At 31.6% G+C, this 22381-nt stretch overlaps 1 protein-coding gene across 1 annotated transcript in view; it reads left to right on the forward strand.

The window, feature by feature from the left end:
- Window positions 1-2859: 2859 nt before the first annotated feature.
- LOC123702957 (octopamine receptor beta-1R-like) overlaps window positions 2860-22381 on the forward strand; it is a 63037-nt gene continuing 43515 nt past the window's right edge. Inside the window, exon 1 of the mRNA XM_045650820.1 lies at window positions 2860-2956. The gene's annotated coding sequence lies outside the window, so the exon portion shown is untranslated. The remainder of the gene's footprint in view (window positions 2957-22381) is intronic.

Consider the following 22381-nt stretch of genomic DNA (forward strand, 5'->3'; position numbering starts at 1 on the left):
ACTCTCCTATAGGCTATACATACAAACATACAAACTTTTGCATTTATAATATTAGTAGGATTATGAATGAATAATAGGGTAACAATTAAGCCAAATTTAACACAAATTCAAAAACTATCATATCAATTTTTAAGTACCTAATTTATTGTATACAAGTACTTAGGTTTAAAGACTTTACATTAACTTTTTTTCATTAACTTTATTAACTTTACATTAACTTTACATTAACAAACTGTTCTTATGAGTATAAGAACAGTTTGTTCACTTAAAATGAGTTACATGCTATCTTAAATTAAATTAACTTATTTCTCTAGTTTTAGTTAATATCATGTTATATTTATACAAAATAAGCATAAATTAAATACATTGAGACTTTCACAATTTTTTAACTTGTTTGGCAATTTATTAAACATTTGTGCTCCTTCAAAGAGTATGGTTTTTTTCCCGTAGTTAGTTCGAGTTGAGATAGGTTGTAAATTATTTTGGCTTCTCAGGTTATACTTTGTTGATTTTTTATGTAGCTGTAAGTTTGATTTTGTTGCGTTTGTTGTTATTTTTTTTATAAGGATGCATGTGGAATATGCGTAGATTTGTGAGAGTTTAAGTAATTTTGTTGATGAATACAGTGTTTTTGTGGGAGTTAAGTACGGATAATTAAAAAGCGTTTTTATAATTTTTACTTACCAATATGATCTATAATCTACAATCAAAATCCTACCAATTAACACGTTGCAAGCCGATCCTGTCAAATTGGTGCAGCTTAAAATAGCAACGAAACGGTCGGAAAATTAATAATGCATGGGCCATCGATCGTTAACACGTTGGCTATGGGATACTGAACAATATTGGTTTTAAAGGTATATTGCATACAGGTGACTTAATCTAAGTTTATTTTTTAAAGGTTTTACTAGCTGTGATGAACTTTGGTTGTGAATTGTGATGAAAATGAACTGTGATGAACTGGTTTTTTGGGGGGCGGAAAATTTTAGATTGTCGAATGTAAATCCATCTTATAGTGAGTGTATTGTTTCTGTTTTCTGTCCACTAGCTAAATATTTGACTACTTCATAATTAAAAAGTAGTGACGCTTATAATATCTATGAAGGATATATATGGGACATAGGTATCTATATCTCATTACCCGCTAATCATGTATACGAAAGATATAAACCCAATTAATATTGTAAATCATTTTGTATTTAGTACGCATAGTGTATAAGTACTTTTTAAATAATTTCTAATATGAATATGTGGAAAAATTAAGGGAACTGTATTCAATATAAGCTCATAAAACATAATCTCATGTATTTCGGTTCCATAGCAGAAATGAGAACTTGTCTACGTCGTAGCATATCGTAGCATTGTAGCAGTAAAAATCAGTAGACCAACGCTTTTGTAAAACAATAAATTAAAATAACAGAAAAGTTTTCATTCATGCTAACTGTTCCAAGAATTTATGAACGCTTATTTTTATCACCCGGATAAAAAGGTAGAGTCAATTTAACAGATACTAATTAGATTTTACTCTACGGCGTAAATATTCCAAATTGTTCTATTCTATGTACATTGTATAATCACATCTTTATAGCTGCAATTCGCATTGTAACTTAAAAATATTTTAACTCTTAAAATTCGACTACAGTGCAATTATTTAAAACCGGCAATCTAATATATAAAAATCAATGCCACTTTTCGTTGTAATTCCATAACTCGAGAACGGCTGAACCGATTTCGATAATTCTTTTTTTATTATATTCCTTGAAGTACGAGGATGGTTCTTATGTAGAGAAAACGTTAATATGTACCACGGGCGAAGCCGGGGCGGACCGCTAGTTGATTATAAATTTAATTCTAATACATTTACTTAATCGACCAAAGCTCTACCTTCCAGGCTAGAAAAAATTGAAATCTCAAAAATCAAACAAAAATTTGAAATAAATTCATCCAGTCAATTAAAGTTCGGCCTTTGGCACACCAATTAGCATGCCCTCTAACTAAAAAAGTACTTAAGCTCGCGAAAATTCAACTACATTGCAATCAATTCAATCCATCTTATAATAAATTTAAAATTCATAAATAAATAAAAAGCCATTAATTATACTCTATACATTACTAACTTACCACCCGCGGCTTCGCCCGCTTTCTCTAAAATGATTTGAGATTTAAACTATCCTATCTCTCAAGTTGGATCGAACTGCACATGGTGTGCGAATTTTATTATAATCGGTTAAGTGATTTAGGAGTCCATTGAGGACAAACATTGTGACACGAGATTTATATATATATATATATTATTATTATAAGACTAGAGCTATTTGCATGCCTTGTAACAAAAAAGCGTTTAGTAAATCGCAAAATTCAACTATAAAATAGGTATAGACCTATGTTATAGTTCAATTTTGAGTCAACAAGTCAATCTATCTACATTAAACTATCTACGTATTTCAAGTAGGTATATTTATTTGAAATTAATTTATAAAAAAAAACATATCTCTATAACATTACAACCAAGAGCAATTTACATGACTTGTATTCAAAAAGCATTTAGAACCTAAAATCTCTCTTTAACTCATCTCTAACTAGATAGATCGCAACTATTCAATTTAACAGATTATATTTTACAAAAAAAAAGACCTTCAACAGTCCGTATTGCATGTCCTATACCAAAATACAAACAAAAAGTACAGCTTTCAGCCGCCCATAAAATTAGCATGCTAACTAAAAAACATTATCAAAATCACTTGCACTATGGAAGCTCGCGAACCTGCGCTCAAGATGGCGCAGTCCCGCCGAGCGCTGATTGCCGCCGCACGTGTGTTGGCGCCAAAATACCTGTCAGTTACGAAAATAATCTGTGCTTTGACAGTGCGAAGTTTGAGTGCTTTATTTTTTTTTTGAGTGCGAACGCTTTGGATTTTTACGTACCTATTTTTTTTATTGCTAGTTTAAAAATGTGGTAAGTTGTATTTATTTTAATAATTATAAATTATATTTATTAAATAAAATTAAAATAGATTAATTCTAATGATTAGATAATGTAATATTATTATATACATTTAATTTTTAATGAATGAAACCTAATCCTATATTTATTATTTAAATAAGTCATGTGCGAAAATGCGTTACTTGTGCGTTACCATTCAACAGATAGGCAAAAAAAATTTCAAGATAAAAGAAGGCTCTTATCTTGTACGTAATTTATTATTATGAGTACATAAACCTTTGATTGAATATATAATTAATATAGAATAAATAATTGCAAAAAATCAAAAGTTTATACTTTATCGTGGTTAAAATTTATTTATAGCAGCATTGAAATAATCTCTCAAACTTAATAATAGATCGAGTATAAATAAGATCTCGTCTATTGTAATCGTATCCATTCAAGTTGGACAGACGGCAATAGATCAGGCTTTATATATCAAATGCTTGCTTGTTGCTTACTAGTGGGACTTTAACTGTAGCTAAATATAACAATTTTAAAACTGAATAGTTTTTTTTTTTATTAATACACTACAAGGAAATTTAATAGACCCATAATTTAAGGCGCTTATGGTGAAATTGAATCAAGAGCCTTTAATGAAACGACTGATTTCAACAGTTGGATGCGACATTTAATATGTGAACAATGTTTTGTCTTTATATTTGATAGGTTTCTAAGCTATTTGACGAAGAAAAAACTTCAAGAGGATATAGTATTTATTTGTATTCAGAAGTATATCGGGTATTACATTAAATTCTATTTTTATTCTATTTTTCCGCTTCTATACACACTATTAGGTACACAATATAACTATTACCTATATAACTGTTTGAACTACTATATAACTATAACAAAATTGTATTATTTATATAATATGTTAAGTGCTCTTTCGCATCGACTACTACAGTAGAAAAGCACTTTACATTCAATTGTACTTGAAACCTTATCTCATTAGTAATCCATTTATAAAAATCCGCATTTACGTCATGAGATACATACCACAATCAACTTTTGAAAATCATTGAGGTAACCAGTATACAACAGTAGTAAAAATATAGCGCGTATGCGCCTCTACATGGCTTTTGCTTTAATTATAAACTACTAGCTGTGCCCCGCGGTTTCACCCGCGTAGCTCCACTCCTGTTGGTCTTAGCGTGAAGATATAATATAGCCTATAGCCTTCCTCGATAAAAGGGGTATCTAACACCGAAAGAATTTTTCAAATCGGACCAGTAGTTCCTGAGATTAGCGCTTTCAAACAAACAAACTCTCCAGCTTTATAATATTAGTATAGATTATAGGTTACATTACCAACTATATGATATATTATGTAGTTAGATATAAGTTTCATATATTGTAATATTGACATGATGTTAAAAGAGCAACTATGGAGTTTCTTGCCGATTCTTCTCCATAGATACTGCTTTCCGAATCGGTGGTAAATATTAAAAATACTTACCTATGTAATGACGATTCGAAAGTGCTACTAAATAGTAGTCTAATTGAATAAATGAATGTTTGAGTTTGAGTTTGAGTTTGAGTTTGAAACTGTATAAGTGTATAGTAAGCCATTTCCTATGTATGTTGATACATTGTACGCTTAACACGCAACTTGTATCTATATACGGTGAAACCTTAGACAGAAGAGCTTCCAAGAATATATTTTATATCCTTTTAAGACCTTACGGTAGTTCTAAGATAATCCATACTAATATTATAAATGCGAAAGTAACTCTGTCTGTTACTCAATCACGCCTAAACTACTGAACCAATTTGCATGAAATTTGGTATGGAGATATTTTGATACCCGAGAAAGGACATAGGCTACCTTTTATTGCGAAATGTACCACGGGCAAAGCCGGGGCGGACTCTAGTTTACAATAAACAGTTGTCTGCTTGACTTTGAGTTATTAATACGTGCTCCCTGTACATCACACTTACAACCAGTGTTACTAGTGCTTATCCGAGATCTATTATCACTAAATATAAGGCTCACCTCCTTTGTTTGCTGTTCTATAAAAAGTTCTAGAAAATAATGTATAAAAATACCGTTCCACTAGTTAGAAAACTAATCAAGGCAGACGCATCACGCGTGGGTGTACAAACGAAGCTATTTTTTTATTTATTTATAAAAGTCTCTGGTAGAGCGGTAGGAATAAATAATTGATAGGTCCTGGGTTCGATCGTTGATAGAGTCAATAATAACTCTATCTGGTAGAGCATATAACGATCTCTTACTTGACTTTAAATAGCTAGGGCTGTGCCCCGTACTTTTATCCGCATTGCTCCGCCCCTTTTGGTCTAAGCGTGATTAAATATAGCCTATAGCCTTCCTTGATAAATGGTCTATTTAGCACCGAAATAATTTAGTATTTTCTAGGGTTTGATTTTACGCGAGTATTATACATTTAGTCTCTCCCCGTGACCACGCTCGCTGTAAAGTGTTCGAAACGTCGGGAAAATAATAAAATTAATAAATTGCGTTTAAAATCCGTTAAAATGTCTTTAATTTCTAACCGAAATAATTTTTCTAATCGGACAAGTAGTTCCTGAGATTAGCGCGTTCAAACAAACAAACTCTTCAGCTTTATAATATATACCTAGATACCTAGATAAATATAGATTCTAAAAGTGATAATTATTGTCTAACTTAATGTATGTGAATCATTTGAAACAATTACCATACTACGAGTCCTATCTGTACAATATGATATATAACGTTTTATTACAATGAAAATATGATTGCATATAATATCAATTTTCTAGTCACGTAAAAACCCGAGCCTTTGGAAATTGAAACCGAATGGTTTTGGAGTCAAACAAGAATGAATAAACTCAACTCAAATATTTGTAAACTCAACTAGATTTCTTTTCAAAGCGCTTTTGAATTGTCAATTCACTAATTAGGGGTTTTTAACGTTGACTATTTTTGTAGTAACGAAATAATAACGATTTTTAAGCTATTGCATAGCTTCTATCGCGGGCATTGAGCGCGGGGACCGAATCCAGAAATTGCGTAACGAAAAACCTCACGCTCCCCACTCCGACAGGCACGGAGGTGTGGCTTGAAGGCATGCTATGTAATAGCTTTACCGCGGCACGGCAGTCCCTGATTGCCACACGTATTTTTATAACTGTTATTACTTAGGTCTTTAGTTACATCGGTTTTTCTTCATATATTCACTAATATTAGAATTATCGAGTTAGAGGTAGAGTTGATATATTATTAAGTTATCTTTATAATAACCTAGTATTAACAGAAGTTATCTATATAGTATAATAAAAATGACTTGCTATATGTGTAGAGAGAAAAACTTGAGAACGGCTGAACCGATTTCGTTAATTCTTTTATTATAATATTTCTTGAAGTACGAGGATGGTTTTTATGAAGTGAAAACGTAAACATGTTCCACGGGCGTAGCCGCGAAAGATCGCTAGTTTGATAATAAAATAATGAGTTAGATATTTAATAAAATGTTAACGAGATATCACATACGGAACCATCACAATGTAAGCATGCTTAAATGGTTTCAAGATTTATAATAGCAGATAAAATAGTATAATTCCCGTAAATTGCTTGTTTATTCACAACACATAATATGTTAAAGTTATTTATTTCCCTGTACCTCACGATAAATTGCAACCCGGCTTAATTAAGAGGCCTTTTTATTAAGTTAACGGTCGGTTAATAATTAATTAAATTTATACATTTATTCAGGTTTTATTATATTTACTTGAGGGTTTAATGAATTGTTTTTAATAACTTCTAGTGAATTGTAACTTGTATTTTATAGGTATAAGGAATGTCTGTGTGGATAGGTTAGGGACTTAGGTCATAGTGTAGGTGTGTCAGTGTGAAAAATAAATGTGTGTCAGTGTGAATAATAATTGTATGTTTTAATCTATGATCTAAATTATCCACATTATAAACACGTCTATGAAATCTCATCTTAATCTGTTAAGTGGTTGTTATGTAACTAAAATCAAATAGGTACTTGTATGTTTTTTGTATTTTAATAGTTAAGAAATTGAAAATAATATAAGTAGGTAACTAATATTTATTAAACTTTCACAAAAGATTATTTTGATTTTAATTTCCTGTAGGTAGGATTTTAATATTAAATTTAAAGTTTTTTAGTACGTGCGTTCATGAAATATCTGCAGCATTGTAAATTGTTAAACCTGCATCTAAATTAAATTACCCTTGTAAATTTTCCGCTCGTAAAAATTATTTTTCCGAAAAGATTTGCTAATTACCTACACAAGATAATTTTTTAACCGAGATATTCGTCATATTTTTATCTGTAGGAAATATTATGTCACTTTTCGCCCGCGTTTTCAAAGAAAGACCCGCATAGTTCCCGTTTCCGGGATAAAACTTGGGTGTTAATACAATTTATACGTGTGCTAAATTTTATTGTAATCGGTTCCGTAGTATTTGCGTGAAAGAATAACAAACATACATACATCAATACTCACAAACTTTCGCATTTATAACATTAGTAGGAATCGGAATAGGATAGGGTTGTGTTATATAAAGACGAAGATATAGTTACTTGTAAGAAAAAGATTAAGATATATACCTTTTTGTTACAATACTCTTTATGTCTTGTTGAGATGTTAATCCGAGATCATGTGAGTCAAGTTTTTCTCGTCTGGTCTCTTTTGTATTTTATTTATAGACTATTTTTTGAGACAGGTAACATTTTTGGTATGTTAAATATCACTTAAATATTGATTTTAATCTTATACATATAGGGATGATGGCTATATCTGTACCTACTCTGTAGATCGTTATATATAATACTAGCTGTGCCCCGCGGAAAGCGATGTATATCTTTATATATCGATTTACATAAACTATTTTGTAATTTGGGTCAATACGAATAAAGCCGGCAATACATTATGATTATAATTTTTAATAATATAAATACGTTAGTAACTGTATCGGTCTATCCCTACTTCACGATCCAGCAACTAAACCGATTTGAATGAAACTTGGTACAACGATAGTTTGAGACCTGAGAAAGGACATAGGTTTTATCCCGCTTTTCCTTTAACCGCGAATTATATAATCATCTACGTAATACATCTAGAAGAGGGTTGTTAAAACAGCATCCATGTTTATCCCTCGATTTATAACCCTTACACCCACGTGACACATTAAAATTCTAGCAACGAACTTAAAACAAATCTAACTTCTAAGTAATAAAGTACTTTAAAATGTAGGCCTCATCAAAGCGATTTACTGGGTCTTACTCAAACTCAAATATTTATTTATTCTATTATAAGACTTCTTTTAGAAGCACTTTCGAATTGTCATTACATATTTTTAACATTTACCACCGATTCGGAAAGCAGTATCTATGGAGAAGAACCGGCAAGAAACTCCATAGTTGCTCTTTATACTAATACCTGCGCTAGTACTCTAAGATCTAAGTAATTTGAAATGGTTGATGTTTATATATTTGATAACTTGCCTAGGCAATTAGTTAAATGTTCTGTTCTAGTTCTAGAAATGATAAAAATCATATTTTGCTAAGCTGTTTCTTGGAATGTCTAATAATTTAGGATGTTTTAAGGCTTAGGCTTAGGCATTTAATGAAACGGCTACTTAAACTAGTTGGCTGCGACTTATGCGTATAAATACCGAATAAGCACTTCCTATTCTCAAATACAGTAAGTACCTTTTCAATCTTAAGTGAAAAATCTCTGCAATCGATTTCAAATGACTTTGGAAAGCACTCGAGTTTCCTTGCATAATCCGACTATTTCTCTCACTTACTGTATTCAACAAGGCTAGTGGATGGTCATCCATCATGGCGCTAGTGCACATATGTATGTCATTTATCATTGTAACCTAGAGTGTTCCTTATGACATGAATTTTTCCTGTCTAAAATATTCATTCGATTCTATTTCAACTCGCTAATTATATACTAGCTGTGTACAGCCGTTTCACATCTATATACTAATATTATAAAGCTGAAGAGTTTGTTTGTTTGTTTGAACGCGCCAATCTCAGAAAATACTGGTCCGATTTGTACAATTCTTACGTGTTGGATAGCCTATTTTTCGAGGAAGGCTATAGGCTATATTATATCATCACGCTAAGAGCAACAGAAGCTGAGCCACGCGGGTGAAACCGCAGAGCGCAGATAGTGTAGGATAAACTACGGGTAAAAACATTTTTATGATTAGGTACTATTTGAGAATTTAAACAATTCATGTAAAAAAAATATTTAAAAAAATATATAAATAAGAATTGTGGCATTTAGAGCATTTAAAAGATATAAAGAAACAAATTAAAATTGTTCTATTCGCACAGGTAAGAAAAATACACACAAATTATTTCGCATTTATAAGATAATTCGATATTTTAATGTAATTCTGTTAGGTCATTTTTTATCGGTTCTTTATTATGTATTCGCTGGGCTGGCAAATTTTGAAGCGCATCATGAATTTTCTTCATTATATTTAATGGGTTTTCTGAATTCTGATGTATTTTTATGCTTCTTTCATAAATATGTCCGTATTTTATTTAAATGAATAAATGGGCTTAATATAAATAACTTTTAAAGATCCAAAAACCTATTTAAAACTTTATATACCTGAATAAATATTTTCATTGTCTTCTAAACACTCATATACTGGATAACATAGCTCAATAGTTTTGTACTTTTCCAATTTTAATACAGAAACGCAGCCTTATTGCCAAAATAACGATCTCTTCCCGGCAACTGTCGAGATTTAATGTAAGAAGTCTTAGGGGTAAAAAAAATATTATATACCTATTTATAATATACCTATTTATACTAATATCAAACTCAAAACACATAATCTAGGTATTCTTGCAAGAAATTTATATTTCCATATTCAGAATTATAAATTGAATTCATTCCTTCAGTAATGGTTATTTGATGCAAAAACGCATGACGTTAATCATGTCTAAGGTTACACATAGTAGATAAGAGATAACAGAATATATTATAACAGTGTCGTAAGGGTGCTTTTTCACCAATAATGTGCGATGATGTGTAGCGAGAAATGTTTGTAAATATCCAATAGTATCGCTTCAAACGCTAAACGAACTTCAAAACTAAATGAAGCGATATGATTGGTTATTTACAAACACATTCCTGGCTACACCTCCTCGCACATTATTGGTGGAAAACCATCCTTACTCTTACATATTATTTTTCTTTACTATCACTACATAGTATAAAATAAAGTCGCTTTCTTTGTCCATATGTCCCTTTGTATGCTTAAATCTTTAAAACTACGGAACGGATTTTGATACTTTTCTTTTAATACATAGAGTGATTCAATAAGAAAGTTTTAGTGTATAATTAAATAAATAAATAAATAAATAAATATTATATGACATTATTACACAAATCGACCTAGTCCCACAGTAAGCTCAATTAAGGCTTGTGTTGTGGGTACTAGGCGATGATAAATATAATATTTAATAAATACATATATAGATAATAACACCCAGACCCAAGAACAAATAATTGAGTTCATCACACAAATATTTGCCCTGACCGGGGATCGAACCCGGGACCGTCGGCTCAGTAGGCAGTTACTTTACCACTGCGCCAACCGCGTCGCAATTTATTAGGTTTTAGACAAAGCGGGCGAAGCCGCGGGCGGTATGCTAGTATGAGAATATATTATTGTAATATTACACGCTCTGGCAAGTGGCACTATAGTTCTTAGTATAATCACGCGTCTTTTAAAAGGAATATAAATAGGATAGGGTTTTAGCTTTTAGTGAAATAAGAATAGATAATGCTTTTTCAATATTGTTTCAGTATAAATAAAAGTTTAAAAAATACAACGAAAAATTTATTTGTAGTCCCATAGTTTGATTAGACTACTTAAAAAATGATTACTAATTATTATTGTAACATAGATTCGTCTGCTCTCAAAAATATTTTTGACTCATTAAAAAAGAGCTTGAGTGCCGAGTACCCGTATCAGAAGTGAAACTTCTTTGGCAAGATAGAAAAAAACAAACGTCATGTCTTAAAATGAGGGCTATGTTCCGGTAAAAGCTTCTAAAAGCTTTCGTTTCAAATAAATAGAAAAGTACCGACATGTAAAGTTTTCCTTCATACAAACCTTTTTTTAAAACAAATACCTACCTAAAAGTTCTTTTAAACACTGATAAATATAAAATTTTTAAAATAATTGAATTACAAATAATAATGTGTGATAATTATTTTTGCGTTCATTGTGGTCACGGAGAGACAGTTTCCCCGACTCATGAATAAATCGAGATTAATATCCGTTAAAGACTTTAGTACATAAAGAAAATACTAGTTCAAAATTATTAACCTAGATCATTACCCTGCTTTGATAAATCAAACGTTCCTAATCTTATAATTGCAAGCTACATACAGAACGTATTCCTAAAAAGCTGTAATTTCCACGGCGGCTGTTCAGCTGATTGGATACACGGGAAACCCATTACCGTTTAACTGCTGTGCTGTTTAGGGTGAGTACACACGAAGTGATAGATGCATCAAAATAAAAAATGATGTAAACTTTTACAATTTTGTTATTAAACTTGGACCACGTAAAAAAAAACTTTGAAATTACAAATAAATATTATGTACACTTTTCGTCATAGTCCAAAAACTTAATTGCGCTCTCTATCACTAAAATTAACAATTTAAGTAAAATGAATCAATCTCTATATTAAAAACAACTGACTTACTTATTCTCTTTAATATAAACTGTTCATAAATTAATTTTATTTTTATGTTTATTTGTATTTTAATTAAAATAGTCCCTTATAAAAGTAACAACAACTTACAAATGAAGTCCATTAAACTGTACAATCCATACTTAAATATTATAAATGCGAAAGTAACTCCGTCTGTCTGTCTGTTACTCAATCGACAATCACGCTTTAACTACTGAAGCAATTTGCATGAAATTTGGTATTATTTTGATACCTAAGAAAGGACATAGGCTACTTTTTACCATGGGACATAGGATAGGTTTTATTCCGGAAATCCCACGGGAACGGGAACTATGCGGGTTTTTCTTTGACTGCACGGGCGATGCCGCGGGTGGAAAGCTAGTTTAAAATAAATGTTTTATCCATGTTACTGTGAAACATTTTAAATTGCTATAAAATAATGATTGATATATGAGTTTTATGTAACCACATTTAACGAACCGCAAGCTTCAAAGAGCGTATAGTATGTTATTTGAGAACTTTGATCTTTTGTTTTAATAATAACTCTGTTATATCTAAATTGGATACAAATCCATTGAAAACAATGAATGGATAATGTTTTTCATAGTTTTAATTCAACAATATACATTTTTCAGTACAATCCCTACTTCCCTACTTATATTATAAATGCGAAAGTAACTCTGTCTGTCTGTCTGTCTGTCTGCAACGCTTTCCCACTTAAACCTCTCAAACAATATTTGGCACAGACTATATTTAGACCCTGAGAAAGAACATAGGCTACCTTTTATTGCGAAATATGTACCACGGATGAAGCCGGGGCGGACCGCTAGTGATTATATAAATTAACTTGATTGTTTTGCGTTTGATTTTACGCACACACAATGGTAACAACAACAAAGTAACTAGCTTTAAAACTTGTTCTAAAATAGTTGTTCATTTTTTGTTAGAACCTTAAATTAGGTCAGAACAATTATCGAGACTGGCCTAGTTTATCAAATTGTTTTCCGATAAAGCGAAGTACAGTATAAGTAGTTAAAAGCTTTTTTGCGCTAATCTAAGGAATTACTTGACCAATTTCAAAAATTTCTTCACCATAGAATATATACGTTATTCCTGAGTGCTGTAGGTTTAAATGTATCACGGGTGAAGCCGGGTTGAAGAGTAAGTATTAAAGTAGAAGTAGCATTCACTCGCGTATAACCGGCCTTACACTAAACACATTTTCTTGGTCGGAGTCAACGCGTTCTGCTGTCAAAATGTTTACGACCATCGTACACTATAGTGTATATTACATACAGCTTTAGTTAACAAATTATTATATACTGGCGCTCCGCCTCGGCTTCGCCCGTGGTACATGTTTACGTTTTCTCTCCATAAGAACCATCCTCGTACTTCAAGGAATATGATTATAAAAGAATTATCGAAATCGGTCCGGCCGTGCACGCGTGATGCCGTGGCCAAGGAAAACGTGTTTCATTTTTATTAAATTGTATTAATGTTGTGTGTCCCCTTTGAGGCGGATGCATTCTGTTTACCTACTGATTAATTTAGGTACCTACTTCAAAGCTGTGTACTGCCCGACCTTCCTGGGATAAACTAGCTGTGAGCTCTACTCCTGTTGGTCTTAGCGTGACGATACACATATAGCCTATAGCCTTACTCGATAAATGGGCTATCTAACAACGAAAGAATTTTTCAAATCGGAACAGTAGTTCCTGAAATTGACGCGTTCAAACAAACAAACTTCAGCTTTATAACAATAAGTATAGATTAGAAATTAAATAATAATTATGTACTTACTTTAAACGCGCTGAATCTATTTTAATTTTTTATACTCACCAAGATATGAAAAATTACCAAACATAAAAAATCGAGGTTAATTCATAACTGTAAATGCACAAAAACACATTCTATTTGTTCACATCTTTTTGAAGTCAGATATTTTATATCCTTTCCTAATATAAGAAGTACCTATTTTCTTTACTTACCGACGCAGAAAATCTTCCAACAATTATAAATCATGATTTAGTTTTACATTACACATTTACAGTTTAATTTTCCGGGTTTCCTGCTAGCAAAGATAAATATGAATTACAATAGTGATAACAGAGATATGGAATAACCTTTATTTACTTTTATAATACTTTAATTACATATACAGAACGTGTGTTAGATACTTACATTTCACGTTGTTTTTATTAAGAAAGAGATTAGTTTTAACACTTACATACATTTTATCTGTGAGATTATGTTTTTAATATTTGAAGATAATATTAAAAACATAATCTTATTAAGGGCATTCTGAAGTGTTTAAATAACATTTTCTGGGTAAATAAAATAATTAGTACGGGAGCTAGCAACGTTTAAAAAAAAGTCATTTTAGTATAGTTGGGTTTTTGATATACTGTTTCTCTTGCTATTTCGGTTAGAGTCCGGGCTGTCTGGCTGGCCGCAGTGGTTGCGTTTATTAGTGCGCATCTTATCTGCACAGGAAAATATCCTTAATTTAAAGTCATTTTTTAACGCGTAATTTTTAATCTTTTGCCTTTAGATAGATCCATCAGACATAATATTTTTATTGCAAGACGTTTTTTTCGTTGTAAAATAGGTGCCATACGCAATTTTTATTTCAAAATAACTAAAATGTCATCGAAATAAGTGAAATTACATCAACATGAGTCCGCTTAAAAGGTAAGTAATAACTTTATTATTTATATTATATTATCCTTTTGTAATACTTATATTGAATAATTAGTAAACTAATATTTTTAATAGATGGTTTCATATTTATTACACTTTTGGGTATAAATATGAATTTGATGATATTTGTATTTTCTAGTGTTTGATTTTACGCGAGTATTATACATTTTGAAATTAAAGACTTGTGAAAATAATACAATGAATAAATCGTGTTTAAAATCCGTTAAAAAGTCTTTAATTTCTTGATGATATTTGGTTTTTATCAAGTTTACATTAACGTCCTATTTGAGGTTCGTTGGGAAAAAGGAGGCGATATGGTAGATTGTTGCAAAAAAACTGTAAATAGTAAAATGAATATTATATATAGTATAAGTAACACAGTGATTACTTATCCTTCACTGGGACTCATGTTGATGGAATTTCACGTATTTCGATGATATTTTAATTATTTTGAAATAAAAATTGCGTCTGGCACCTATTTAACAACGAAAAAAACGTCTTGCAATAAAAAATGTATGTCTAATGGATCTATCTAAAGGCAAACGATTAAAAATTACGCGTTAAAAAATGACTTTAAATTAAGGATATTTTCCTGTGCAGATAAGATGCGCACTAATAAACGCAACCACTGCGGCCAGCCAGACAGCCCGGACTGTAACCGAAATAGCAAGAGGAACAGCATATCAAAGAACCAACTATACTAAAATGCTCACTTGTCAACGTTGCTACCTCCTAGAATAAATATTGTTTTTAAGTTTTTAATTAAACATTATAAATATTATTCCTTCTCCCGCGCAATTTCAAAATTAGAACGTTTTATTTTTTTGGCGCACTCATTTGTGAAACCAATTTACCTGTTACTTTTCAAAATTTTTATTTTTCGTTTTTAATTTTTAATTGTGTCATTAATTTACGTGTGTATGTGTACATACCTACACACGCACACACACATGTGTTAGTTTTTTTAGTAAAAAATATAGACTAGATTTTGGTTATTGTTATTCCCGTGAATATTTTATAAATTCAATTCTAAAACTATTTTTGTAAAGGTAAACTTTTGTTTCCCAACGTTTCGAGCACACTGCAGTTAAAATAATTCCTTTTAGATACGTGAAACCAATTTAAACAAATCTAAACTATGTTATATGAAAACTTCTTTTTCCCTATAACTCAGCCCCCGGAATCACAGACACAATAGAAAATCTATTGTGTCGTGGACCTATCGGGCCGCTCGGGATTCAATGGGTTAAATTAAATCAATACATAAAATATTATACAGTGGCTGATTGTAAAGGATTAATTAATTCATTGGGTATAAAGCAAATTTTGTAAAGTGATATGATTTCAAGAGCATAATTATTATCGAGTTTCTAGCCGGCTGCTCTCTGTAAGAAGTCCTTACCAAATGGGTGGTACATTTTTTAAGGCTAAAAAGCTTCTAAATGAAATTCAAACAGTATCATAGACTAGATAGAGAGAGTATCATAGACTAGTGAGATTATTAGATATGTTTCAAAAATATTTTATTTCGACTATATAAAAGGTATTTTAAAGATATTGACAAACAAAAAAAAAACTACATAGCTTACACTCAAGATACAAATATTAAGTTTAGATACGATTGTGTATTAAAGTTTTTTCTAACAAAATAGCATACGAAACATCATAAAGAATACTTTTAATACAATATAACCGCTAATTAAACAACCAATACCGTTTGCGGTCAAAATGAGACTAATTAAATGAAATGAAAATTGAATTCAACCGTGGTCCGAAAAGTTACGGTCATCAGTTTTATATGCGATAATTTGACTGGTTAAATTGTTTTATATTTGTTAATTGATATTTATTATCTGTGATATTGTAGATTGAAAAGGAATGAAATTATTTGATTGATATTTTACTAATTGTTTTTGGGTTTGGTGGAAATAAGAGCAATCCAAAAGATGTTCTCTATATTACAAACTATTTACTACTATTTCTACTATGTTTAACTATTTAGTAAAGTGTATTTAATAACCTATAAACGAAGAGAACTTTTAGTATCTATTTATTTTTCATGCGAAATTTATTGGACTTCTTCAATTTAATTCAGCACTATACCGAACTTTACACTGTGTTTATTTATAGAAAATACATATACAAAACAAATACAAGAATAGCCGCATCGTATAACTTATTATTTATATGTAATTCAAAGGCATCCCACGTTCGGATTAAATTGCAACAAAAATAAACATTTTAGAGTAAGAGCCTGTGACAGCTATGGTTAGCCATGGCCGACGGCGTTGAAACCAGCCAGTCTGTTCACAGAGTGGTTCCTAACATAGGGACTACTTATAAATAGGTAATCAATAAATCAGTTAAAAATAACGAATGACAAGTGATATTAACTGCGTTAAAAACAACCGACTTCAAACTTGCACTTGTAATTCGACACCATCCCGCATCGAACAAAAGAAGAATCACGTAAATCGGTTCAGAAACCTCGGAGTAATCGGTGTACATACATAAAAAAAAACATACCGGCCGAATTGATAACCTCCTCCTTTTTTTGAAGTCGGTTAAAAAATAAACTACCTAATAAAGGATTTTTTTGTTGATCAGGTATAGTACGACAAACTCATGAAATTATTGTTTTGTCACCTTATCCTTGATAAGTGCAAGTACAATAATTAAATTGAATCTACCTATTCAAGTCGGTTAAAATCGAGTCTAAAGAATCGGTTATATTAATTCAAACACACAAATCAAACTAATATATAAACGTACCTAGATTTCATATATTTAAGTATATAAAAACTACGCTTTATACCATAGCTAGTTTGAACTTTGAGGCATAATTTTACCTACATAATATTACCATCACCTGATATCTTCCAAAGCCTCCACGAGTTTTATTCTTTCCATTTCATTTCATGGAATCGTTCTTACCTGTTTAGTGGACAGATAAAAAAACTTTCATTTTTTTATTATTTGACATTCCCTTACCGTAGACTCTTAGACTATTTATCAATCACCATGACACCTGCCCGGGGTCAACCCTTCGTCCAACGCCCCGGGTCAAGCTGGGTCCTTATTTATCGACTCCTTTTGACTTGTTGGACCTGTAATTGGACTTTAATAGTTAATTACTTTCTTATTCACATTACACCCATTTACGTTAATAGATAAAAAATAATTTAGTTAATTTAGGGTCGATTTTTCTGTGTATTAGATTACATTTTTGAAACTGTAGTTTAATAGGTACGTTATTCGACGAATACGTTTTACTATGTTTTAACCAAGTAATCCATACTAATATTATAAATGCGAAAGTAACTCTGTCTGTCTGTCTGTCTGTTACTCAATCACGCCTAAACTACTGAACCAATTTACATGAAATTTGGTATGGAGATATTTTGATACCCGAGAAAGGACATAGGCTACTTTTTATCCCGGGAAAATGACGCAATCCCGGAAATCCCACGGGAACGGGAACTATGCGGGTTTTTCTCTGACAACGCGGGCGAAGTCGCGGGCGGAAAGCTAGTATAAAATAAGCCCTTAAAGAACTACATAATATACTTATACTATAATACTCAGATCAACCATTGAATATGATTTAAACTTAATTTGGAATACAAAAACCTCCGTCTACCCCTCCAAACAATACCAAAGTTAAACAAAAAAACAATATGAAATTATTAAAATACCTACCAATAACCTCCCTTTTCATAAGTGTACGAAACAATTATCTTCCAATATCAATATTAAAAGTTTAATTTCAAATACCAAAGCTCTCTCTAAAAAACGAAATTTTATCACAGAACAATTTTATCAATATGATATACCGTACTAGCTTTCCGTCCGCAGTTCGCCCGCGTTTTCAAAGAAAAACCCGCATAGTTCCCGTTCCCGTGGGATTTTCGGGATAAAACCTATCCTATTTGTTAATCCATGTTCCCCTTTATATGTGTGCTAAATTTCATTGTAATCGGTTCAATAGTATTTGCGTGAAAGAGTAACAAACACACACACATCCTCACAAACTTTCGCATTTATAATATTAGTAGGATAGGATTGATACAGGCTCCATTTCACATAGAAAAGATTATTTGTAACAAGGATTATATTCTAATAAACTTTATTACAATCTTCTTGTATGAGTGTGTGCTAAAAGTATTAGATCGGATTTTGAACCGTTTTTATCGATATTGGACTGAGAATTAATATTACATACGCTTTTGATTGATTCTTTAATTTAATATTTTTAAAGTTCAAAGGGTCTCTCGATGTATCGGTATATAAATGATTAGATATTCTATCTAAAATAGGTATATGATCGTGATATTATGTGGAGGGCACACTAAAATACGTAAGAGAAAACAACCCACTGCAAGACAACAACACACCTTCATAAGAAGATATTACCACAGTTTTATAATATATTGTAATACTGTGATATTACTGCAATGGTAGGTAAATCACTCGCATTTTTTGTTTAGGTGTATAAAATTACATTATTTTAAAATTCTAGTATAAATTGAACAATTCTTTAAAATAAATACTCTCTAAACCTATTTAGAAATCTCCTTCACACTTCACAGTATTCTTGATAATTTAATCAACACGTATACGTACAACGGTACAAACCAGCTGCTTTGGACATGGTTTGATTGGTATTTATTTATCCCGTGATCCCACGGTATTTTATCATCTGTGGTATCTACCACTATACCCTCTACAATCTACAAAAAAAATTATTTCCACACAAAACTTTCTAATAAACGAACCCCATCAAGTTATAGTTCTGTTTCTAACAAACTACACTAAATCCACTAGCAATTCTTCTGTACAATTTAAAGCCTGTCTAACACTTAGTGTTAACATTAAATGGAAGTCTGGAGTCTAGACCAGCTTGCACTAATGTAATTATGTTTGTGAGCAGTGCGGTTCAAATTGTGCTATTTATTACAAAGTGAGGAACATTTATTATGTTAACAAGGAATTAACTTTACTTAAAAATAATTTTAGTAACTGGAACAAGTGGAATATTATTTTATAAGTAGGTATTCAATACTAATATCATTAATGCGAAAGTAACTCTGTCTGTCTTTTACTCCATCACGCCCTAACTACTGAACCAATTTGCATGAAATTCGGTATAGAGATATTTTGATACACGAGAAAGGACATAGGCTACTTTTTACCCGGGAATTAAGATACGTTTTATCCCGGAAATCCCCCGGGAACGGGAACTATGCGGGTTTTTCTTTGACTGCGCGGGCGAAGCTGCGGGTGGAAAGCTAGTAAATTATAATTATGAGCAACTCATTCTATCGTTGTTTATTCATTAAATTGTAATGAGGTATAATTTGTATTTTTTAATTTTGGAAACGAAAAACCTCTATTTGATTTCAAAAGTGCTTTCAGCAGCATTAGTCAGCGTATTCCTAATTAAAAATATAATTTCATTTATGCTTATGCTATTTATATCAAACTGATTTATCTCTTTGTTTTTACACAAATATCATGACTTATTGAAAATGTCGTCTTTACGATTCTATAAAACTAAATCCCGTTGAACAAGGACACAAAATATTCCATTCAAATCCGCCACATGAATATTTCTTCTCTACCATTACAAAAATGTTACCACATAACTCCACAAAAACAGCGCTATCTTACCCAATTTTTTACTCTAATCATCAATTTCAGACCCTTTTGTGTACGCGCAGGGTTTATTTCAATTTCCCTGCAAATCCTTAATAAAACGGGACCCGGGAGCTGGGCGACCGCTGATTAAAATAATAATGAGTTTCACAACACGTACATACCGGCAAAACGTTGTTTAAGATGTTCAGGAAAACGGTTTTGAGTACGCATAGCGTAGTATTACATATTCTGTTCCATAGCTTGTAGCGACAGCAAAAAAAGTGAAATATTTAAGGAAAAATAGTTGTCTTGGATGGCAAAACTATTTAAATTTTTAGCTTGTTACATTATTTTACATTTAACAAATAGAGGTTAACAAAAGAGCATACAGACAGATATAGCGAAGCTTTAAGTCTTAAATTAAGACGTAAAAAACATTCGGGTTAATTACACTCATGCGCGTAGCCAGGAGCCAGGGTGGGGCGCTTACCCTGGCTCTGACTTGGAAGGTACCTTACCAAATCTAAAAAACTGAACTATCTACGTACTAAGCATTAAATTTAATATCCGTAAGAAAATTCACACTCGAAAATGAAAATGAAAATGAAAATGGAAATGGAAATGAAAATTTGCGAATGTCGCAAAACTCAAAAGCGACTGTATCTTTTGATTGTGTTGGTTTATAAGTTTGATTTTTTCACATCTTCAAGAGACGGTAGACTTTAGTACTCAGTACTAATTTCAGCTTAGAACCCTCATGCGCTTCTAAGAAAAAGGTCTTTTTAAACAGACAGACAGCAAAGTGATCCTATAAGGGCTTCCTTTTTTCTTTTTGAGGTTCGAAGACCGGGGTGAGACTTCGGGTATAGTTGCAAGTTACATACCTAATATTATTTTTTATTGTTGCCCCACCCTGAGCCCATGGCTAGTTACGCCCATGATTACACTGATTGCTCTAGAACGGCTGAACCGACTTTTATGATCTTTGATTTAGCAGGTATATCGAAAACTCAAAAACTAAAATATTATGTTTACACTGACGTAAGTATGTCGTTTTATGAATTAATTTTTATGCTAATAGCCTTAAATATTTACCTACCTGAAACTTGTAATACGCATCACATGATATCTACAATCATTTTGCTAACCAATGAAATGAACATATTAAATTACCTGAAACTTGTAATACGCATCACAGGATATCTAGGCAACATGCACACTTAATATAATATACTATGGAGCTATGTATTTTATATGACACAGGAGTTTACCATGATAGCAAAATTATTTCCAGTATGGGAAAGAGATGGCGATAGATGAGGAATATAATAGCGCTGTCGCTTTTCCACTCTGCAGGAAATAATACTGCTATAAGATATATACGGGGGCTGGCCACGTGTTTATTATTTTACGAGCTAGCTTGCAGTTTATTACTAAACTTGGTTTATTGTAAATGAAGCTTTGAGGATAGCTAGTTATTTATATATGTATAGTGAAGTACCGTCAGCAACGAAAGCTGAATTAAAGAAAAAAAATCAATTTTGTTAAATTTTGGTGTGAAACTCCGTCAATTTTGATTTTATTACGTTAAGATTAAAGTTAAGATTAAAGTAGTGTTTTATGAAAATGAAAAAAATGGTTATGATATCAAACAAAAAGTGTATGAACTATAATGTATTGAAACAACATTCTTTTTCGACCAACCGTTTTGTGTACGGAACAAACATACAGGAACATTTATGATATTAGTAGATTGATTTATTAATAAAAGCCAATAAATTATTAAACGAGTGCAATTGCATCAAACTGGGCTGAGGTTTGTTAATCAAACTAATGCTTCGCTTCCGCATTTATAGTCAAATCACTGGTAGGAATCTACACTAATATTATAAAGAGGAAAACTTTGCATGTTTGATTTTAATGAATAGTCTTTTATAATACTGGACCGATTTTAAAAATTCTTTCACCATTCGAAAGCTACATTATCCACGAGTAATATAGGCTATATATTATCACGCTAAGACCAACAGGAGCGTAGCCACGTGGGGGAAACCGCGCGGCACAGCTAGTATTATATAAACTACTAGCGGTCCGCCCCGACTTCGCTTGTGGTACATATTTTACGTTTTTACTCCATAAAAACCATCCTCGTACTTCAAGGTATATTATAAAAAAAGAACCAACGAAATTGGTTCAGCTATTCTCGAAATTTGTGCTTAGTAACCACATTTGGCAATTCATTTTTATGATACAAGCTTGATTTATGTACATTGTTAATATTTTTGTTGTTTAACAAGTCTATGTTAATATAATAAAGGTAAAGAGTTTATTTGCTTGAATGAGCAAATAT

The sequence above is a fragment of the Colias croceus genome, chromosome 24, assembly GCF_905220415.1.
Source record: "Colias croceus chromosome 24, ilColCroc2.1".
In the NCBI taxonomy this organism is placed as follows: domain Eukaryota; kingdom Metazoa; phylum Arthropoda; class Insecta; order Lepidoptera; family Pieridae; genus Colias; species Colias croceus.